An 8,430-nucleotide genomic window follows, 5' to 3' on the forward strand; every position below is an offset into this window, starting at 1 on the left:
GGTTAAAAAAACTATCTCCTCAAGAGTAACACCTGTTGACAATTTCTGTAATAACTGATAAAGGCCAGGGCTCATTTGTTAAAAAGGACCAAATCTTTTGGTCACCTAATGTTTAAAACGCCTAAGCTGACCAATTTATACAAGGGAGTAAAGGAGTCAAGGATTCTGGTTAAGTCCAAAACTGCCTGGTCAAGCCAGAGGCAAACAATGCATCGCCAAAAAGGATTGTGATCTTTGCCAGTTACATGACTGATAGCATCGGTCTGGGACTAGTTTCTAAACTGTGCTAGATAAGTAGATGCAACTGAGAAACTGAAATGAAAATTATATAGTGTCCTATGAACCAAAGGAACTAATGAAACCAACAGGCTCACTGTTGAAGAGAAATCAGTGGTTACTGTGGTGCTACATGTGGCAGGGCTGAGCTCGCCAAGTCTGTTATGCATGGTAGGAAGCACTGGTTTTTCTCTGGTGCTTTTAGCACCGTGGCCGCTCTAAGGCCTCTCTCTGTTGTCCCAGGCTTCCCAAAGTATCTGAATGAGCCAGCGTAAAGAATTGGCCATCCTCTGTTTCTCTGTCACAATGCAAAAACAAGAACTGGAAGTGCTGGGGCTGGTCTCTTGATGGATGGCAGAGCATAGCATTGTCGCTAGCAGCCCAGCAAAACAAAGGCCACCACTCGTAGTCTCGTTTTCTTTGCTACCACTGCCACATTTTTATCCACCATGTCCTGGCCCACTGAAGTTATCAGAAATTCCGGGTTTTCAAAGCAGTTCTCAGTATTTTCAGTATATATGTTGAGCTTTATAATGGTTTGTGGCCAGAAAGGTTCAGCACCTCCCACACATTGACACTGGTCCATTTCCTGTTCTTGGCATCTCTGTACTACGTTGGTCCAACTCAGACAGCAGCTTTAAAATGTTGAGTGCATCCATGTCATAACACAACTCTACATCCTTGCCGATGCTATGGCTGGCAAGAGATGGGTGCGAGGAGCAGTTGATAAAAGAAACACACTCATTCTGGTTGTTCTTCGGGAAGTCTTTGTATTCAACCTGGAATCCCTGGGCTCTGGAAAGGTAGTAGAGTTGCTCAGAGAGTCTTGTGCGAAGTCCATGGGGTACATGCCTGAAGAGATGTTAATCTTTAAAATGGTCTTGGCTGTGGGTGAGGTGCCCCCATACAACTTGCGGGCTATCATGGCAGTTACCGTGGCCTTGGCAAGATTTGGAGCTGCCCTGTTGAAATCTTTGGTGTGGTGTCCTTGACTAACCCTAACAACCTGGGCAACCTATTGCACCATAGGGAGGATTCCATCTGGCAGCTGCTGGTGGCTAAGATAAGGCATCCTGAACTCGTCCTCTTTATTTACTAGTTCCATTTTCATCCCTAAGGCTAGGTTCAAAAAATGTTGCTTTCCTTCCATCTCCTGGTTTCTTTACTGGGGCCGTCTCTTCTGACTTGAGTACTGGCTTGGCAGGCTGTGCCTGGGGGACTTTGAATCCCAGGATCTCCAACATGTTCTCAGTAGCATTGCACTTGGCCACCTTCTTATTGGTACCTGCCCTTTCTGCAGTGTGATTGCCAACCTTTACCTGCATCACAAGGCCTCCTTCTGTTAGGAGCATGTACTCTGGTTCCTTCTCCTTTTTTGCCTGCTGGATCTGTGCCAGTCTGCTAATAGGATTCATCCCCTGGCCATAATCTGGTGCTCTCTGTAGCTTGCATGTGGGTTGACTTTTCTTCTTGATTCTGGGCTTCACTCGTTTCACTGCAGGCAGAGGTGGTAGCCTCCTCAGCTGTTCCAGCACAGCCCTTGCCGCATTCTTCTTGGAGATCTTCTTGTTTTTCTCTTCTCCTTCCCATACAAACTCCCTGACTGAAACCCAGGTCACAAAGTTCTTCATATGGCATGGGCCACTCTCTCTGTCCACCTCGAAATTCACAGGCAAATTCAGCTTCAGCGCGATCTCAGACACTTGGCTTATTTCTGATTTATTGAGGTTTTCTTCCTCTGATTCTCTTCCATTCATCTCCAACCTCTCTGTTGGGGCCTCATTCTGCAGAGTCCTCAGTGCTCTGACAGTGGCATCATGTTTCTCAGTTTGTCTCATCTTTTCTTTCCCATAAAACTGCTGTCCTCCCACAGAAAGCTCAATGTGGTAGAGTAATGGTGAAACTGGAAATGGGTAAAAGTACCTGGGTTGGATAGGCACCTCTGCTCCTGCCGTAGCTGTAGTAGCTGTAGGTGGACTACATTTGAGAGTGGAGATCCATAGGCTTATACACTGGTTTTTCTTTGCTGCTTCAGGCACAATGCAATGAGCTCAATGGTAGGAGCTATACTTTTTGCTAATGTACTTCATCTGGGCTGGATTCTCCATCCACTCTGGTGGCCATGTGCTTCTCCTCCAGCTAACACATGGTGGCCTTCCTCTCGTCACTTCAGGTCTCTCCTCCCATTTATTCTTTTTTTGGTGAGTTGCTTCCACCTTTTTTATATTGTTAACTGTGCTTCTATGGACAAGTATATTCAACTATCTCTTCATTTTTTTGATTTCAATACTTTGGTTATAAATCTAGTCCTAGAGTTTCTGACTAATACAGTACTATTTTTTAATATTTTGAGCCTGGTATGCTGATGCTTGCCTTTAATAACAGCACGTAAGAGGCAGAGTTAGGCAGATCTCTGTGAGTTTGAGGCCAGCTTTGTATGTATATAGTGAGTTCCAGCACAGTCAGGGTTATGTAAAAAGACACAGTCCTAAACAAACAAACAAACAAATAAACAAACAAAACAAAATGCATTTGAAGAACTACCAATTGTCACAGTGACTGCATCATTTCCCATTCCTATTAGCAATGAATAAAGGGTTTCAGTGTTTTCAAATTATTATCAGTACTTGACAGGTTACTTGACTTGGCCTTTGCAATATCTAGACTTTTTCTCAACATCACCCTGAGTATGCATGTAAAAGGTAATTTGGAGTGTGATTAAGATTTAAATTGGTAGATTTTTTAAAGGATATTGCCTTCATCATCTATCAACTAAAGATCAACAGAAGACAGAAAAGAAAAGATTCAATTGCTCTAACCCAATAACTGAACCTATACATTGGACACTGGTCTTTACTAACCTTAAACTCAGACTGAGACAATTGGCTCTTCCTGAGCATTGAGGCTTCCAACTTTAGAATGAAATTCATACCTTTGGGTCTCTTGATCCATGCCTTTTTATTCAGACTGAAAATACACATTGGCTCTACTGAATGCTGAGCTTTCTGTTCACAAATCTTTTTTTCTTTTTTTAGGTGATTTTTTTATTACCTAAAAGTTTTTTATCTTTTACATATACATTTTTATTATTACATGTATATACAATAAATTATCTATAGCAAGAAGAACCATGACACAATAAGGGATTATATAAATGTTACATTCTTAGTGTTTGGGCTATTTGTATTTGGCAGCCTTGAAGAAAACATCTTTCCTATCTTGGTGAATCTAAAATTCTGAATGTAAATAAATCTCCATCACATCTTCTCATTATCAACTTAAAACATCTATCTAGACCAAAAAACATCTTAACCCCTAAACAACTAAGCTTCATTGTAAAACTAAGCTACCTAGTCTTCAATTCCATCAGAGACTTGAGAAGGAATAAACTTAATCACCTGAGTATGTTGGGCGTGCAGGTTAGTAGCTTTCCAAATGAGAAGATGACAGAGACAGTTTGCTACATGAAGAGTCACCCAAAATTCTTTATAACGTTGGAGCATCTTCTTCAGCCTTCTGGCCCAATATATCTGACAGACATATTTGTGAAGCAGGAACTATTGACTTGCTTACCCTGTCTTGGCAGAGTTTGGCCATCGACTATGCCTGCATCCAAGCTTGCCCTTTTTTTAGGCAGATTTCTGCCTGTGGTAAAAATGAGGACATATTGCCCAGTGGCTTGTTTGCCACATTTGAAGCCAACTCCATAAGGAGATTCTTTGATGCTCATAATTTTCAATCTCCACAGTTACTGTGTAAGACATTTCATTGTAATTTCTCTCTCTCTCTCTCTTTCTCTGAAAACATTCATTAGCATACCATAGTAAGCCAGGGGTTGGCACATACCTTTAATCTTAGCAGAGGCAGGCACTTCTCTGTGAGTTCAAGGCCGACTTGGACTAAAGAGCAAGTTTCAGAACAGCCGAGGCTACACAGAGAAACCCTGACTTGAAAGAACAAAGAAACAAAAAACAATATCACAGTATATTTTACACATAGGTATTTATAGAAACTTTAGCCTATGAAAACTGGGGAACATCTAATATGCTTATAGTAGGTAAATGGAAAAGCTATTATGTATCTAGACAAAGGAATTGTATTCATTAATAAAATGACATGTCTGTTGAGGCATGGAAATGCATGGAGAATCTTTAAATTTATTTTGATAAGAGAAAGAAGCCAATTTGAAAGTGTTACTACTCAATGATTCCAACTGAAAAGCATCATTAAAAGGAAAAACCATGGCAACAAAAGATCAGAGGTTGTCAAGGACTTTAAAGTCTAGAGAGAAAGATCAATATGTGTATTTCTCATATCCTCACTGAAATTCTGTTGCTTGGATTTTTTTAAATAATAGCCACTCACTTTAGTGAAATGATATTCATTGTGGTTTTCATTGAACTTAATTTGTAATTAGTGAGGTTTCATGATTGTTTTTTTCTTCACATATTTGATAGATAGTTATATGTCTTCTTTTAAGAGAAATCTGTGTAATTGCATTGCCCACTTTTCAATCCTGATTTTTAAATATTTTAACTGTGGAGCTTTTGACATTGCTGCATTATGCTGAATAAAATCAGAGAAATTTGGTACTATTAAGGTACATATCACATATATTAATTTGTTTAATGTTGAATTATATTTTGTGTTTCTTGGCTGTGTCCCAATTGATTACGTTCAACATTTTTAAATCTTGGCAAATTCGGCTTATTGACGTTTGTTAAAGATGTTGAAACTATGTTGACAATGAACATGAATATAGAGTTCTTTCATTCTTTCTTCTTGTTGCAGTTCTTGTACTTTCATCTGGTTTGAGTATCATGATAGAATGTGTTGGCCTTATATAATAAGTCTGGGTAATTTATTTCTTCACAATTTTTCAATAGTTGAAGAGAACTTGGCATTAATTAACTCAAATATATTGGAGAGTGTGTTGTTAAGACCACTAAGTGTTCTGCTTTTCTTTGACAGAAAATATGTTATTAATGGCTAATGTTGGTGCTTATTTTGAGTCTGTAAGGTTTTTATTTTTTTTTAATGTTTAATTTTGGTGTTATGTAGCTTTTCAGGAACTGAACTATTTTGCTAAGCTTTTCAGTTAGCATATTGTTTTCAATACTAGTATCTTACAAATCATTGCAGCTATTCAGTATGAGTTGAAATACATCCATCTGCATCTTTAACTATTGAACATTCTCTCCTCTTTTCTATCTTAAACAATGTAAATTTATTATATATATAATTAATTTATTCATTACATCTCAATTGTTATCCCATCCCTTGTATCCTCCCATTCTTCCCTCCCTCCCATTTTCCCCTTACTCCCCTCCCCTATGACTGTGACTGAGGGGGATTACCTCCCCCTGTATATGATCATAGGGTATCAAGTCTCTCCTTGGTAGCCTGCTGTCCTTCCTCTGAGTGCCACCAGGCCTCCCCATCCAGAGGGCATGGTAAAAAATGGGGCACCGGAGTTCATGTGAAAGTCAGTCCCCACTCTCTACTCAACAGTGGAGAATGTCCTGTCCATTGGGTAGATTTTGGTAGAGGTTCAAAGTTTATTGCATGTATTGTCCTTGGCTGGTGCCAAAGTTTGAGCAGGACCCCTGGGACCAGATCTTCCCATCATAATTTTCTTCTTGTAGTTTCTAGGACACTCTGGATCCTCCTATTTCCCCATTCTCCCATGCTTCTCTCACCTAGAGTCCTAATAGGATTTTCTCCACTCTGTCCCACTTTCCTGGTAAGTGAGGACTTTCATGTGACATGCCTTTTGGGCTATTGCCCAATTGTAAGTGAGTATACACCATGTGAGTCTTTCTGCTTCTGGGTTAACTCACTCATTATGATAATTTGTAGTCCAATCCATTTGTCCACAAAATTTGGGAATTCCTTGTTTTTAACAGCTGAATAGTATTCCATAGTGTAAATTACCACAGCTTCTTTATCCATCCTTCTACTGAGGGACACTTAGGCTGTTTCCATGTTCTGGCTATTATGGATAAGGCCACTATGAACACTGTTTAGTATATGTCCTTCTTGTGTGGTGGAGCATCTTCTGTGTATATTCTAAGGAGTGGAATAGCTGGGTGTTGAGGAAGCCTTATTCCCAGTTTTATGAGAGAGCACGAGCTAGATTTCTAAAGTGGCTGTACTAGTTTGCATTCCCACCAGCAATGAAGGAGTGCTCTTCTTTGTCCACATCCTCGCCAGCATGTGGTGTTGCTTGAATTTTTGATCTTAGGCATTCTGATGGGTGTAAGATGGAATCTCAGAGTTGTTTTGATTTGCATTTCCCTGATGACTAAGGAGGTTGAGCATTTCTTTAAGTGTTTCTTAGCCATTCGAAATTCCTCTGTTGAGAATTGTGTTTACTTCTGAATCCCTTTTCTCAATTGGGTTATTTGGTTTGGTGGTGTTTAATTTCTTGACTTCTTTATATATTTTGGATATTAGACCTTTGACAGAGGTAGGATTGGTGAAGATGTTTTCCCAGTCTGTAGGCTGTTGCCTTGTTCTTTTGACAGTATCTCCTGCCATACAGAAGCTTCTCAGCCTCATGAGATTCCATTTATTAATTGTTGACCTTAAGTCCTGGGCTGTTGGTGTTCTGTTCAGGAAGTTGTCTCCTGAGCCAATGTGTTCCAGGCTCTTCCCCACATTTTCTTCTAACCAATTTATTGTCTCTGGTTTTATGTTGAAGTTTTTGATGACACAGCTAGAAGCCCTAGAAAGAAAAGAAGCAGAAACACCCAAGAGGAGTAGATGTCTGGAAATAATCAAACTCAGGGCTGAAATTAATAAGTTAGAACTAAAGAGAACAGTCCAAAGAATCAACAAAACCAAGAGCCGGTTCTTTGAGGAAATCAACAAGATAGACAAACCGTTAGCTAAACTAACTAAAAGAAAGAGAGACAGTATCCAAATCAATAAAATCAGAAATGAAAAGGGAGACATAACAACAGACGCTGAAGAAATACAAAGAATCATAAGATCCTACTTTGAAGGCACATATGCCACAAAATTTGAAAATCTAAGGAAAATGGATGATTTTCTTGATCGATTCCACTTGCCAAAATTGAGTGAAGAACAGATAAACAAACTAAACAATGTCAATTTATTATGTCTCATTTTGTAGGTAATAAGTGACAGTATTTCACTGGGCTGAAATCAAGTTGTTGACATTATTAAGTTCTTTTCTAGATTTCACTTCGAGAACCTGTGCTTTGCATGTCTTTTTGTGTAGTGCCTTCCTTCATCTTCAATTTGGAAAATGTCTGATCTCCCTGTTGTTTTGCTCCATGGTCACACTTCCCTTATATGTTCGCAGGAGTAAACATACATATGTTCACATGTGTATACCTGTATGTGTAAGTCAGAGGACAACATCCAGTGTTCTTCAGATGCCATCCATCTTTTAAAATTGTATTTAAAAATTTTAAATATTATATAATTTATTCCCTCTGTCTCTTCCCTCCTTCTCATCATGTGTTTTACACACACACACACACACACACACACACACACACACACACACACACACAGTCCCAAATTCATAGATTCCTCTTCTTTAACTGTGTTTGATACATTTACATATAAACTAATTAACTTATGAGTACAACCTACTGAGTCCATTCAGTGCTGTGATAACCAAATGGAGATTATTTCCTTGAAAAGACTCTTTATCTAGGAGTGAGACTTTGTGAGATTTTCCACATTTCCATTGGAATGTCACCTGATATTGGAATTAGTCAGGTATTCTTTAGGCAGCAATGTTGTTGAAATTTCATGGGATTAGCTTTCCTGTCATGGCTAGAAAGCACAGACTTCCTGGTCCTCTGGTTCTTAAAAATCTTTCTTCCCTTTCTTCCTTAGTGTTTCCTGAGCTTTGAATACAGGAGTTGTGTGGTGGCTGTATCAGTTGGAACTGGGAACCACACTATCAGTAGTTCTATATAGTTTGACTAGCTTAGTAGTTAAGAGCATTTGATGCTCTTGCAAAGGACCTGGATTTTGTTGCCATCCCCAACATGGAAGCTTTCAACAGTCTTTAATTCCATTTCCAGGGGATCCATGTCCCCCTTCTGACCTCTTGTGGGTACTAGGCGTACATACAGTGCACATACATGCATACAGGCTAAACATTCATACACA

General features: G+C 39.3%; 1 pseudogene across 1 annotated transcript; it reads right to left on the minus strand.

Annotated features, from left to right (window-relative positions):
* Positions 1–580: 580 nt before the first annotated feature.
* On the minus strand, positions 581–3,176 carry LOC311602008 (double-stranded RNA-binding protein Staufen homolog 1-like; annotated as a pseudogene). Its single transcript has 2 exons — positions 3,138–3,176; positions 581–2,253 (listed from the first exon to the last, which is right to left on the minus strand). The product of its transcript is annotated as a double-stranded RNA-binding protein Staufen homolog 1-like (transcript).
* Between the last annotated feature and the right edge of the window lie 5,254 nt (positions 3,177–8,430).

The sequence above is a fragment of the Acomys minous genome, assembly GCF_964271855.1.
Source record: "Acomys minous genome assembly, chromosome: 7".
NCBI lineage: Eukaryota > Metazoa > Chordata > Mammalia > Rodentia > Muridae > Acomys > Acomys minous.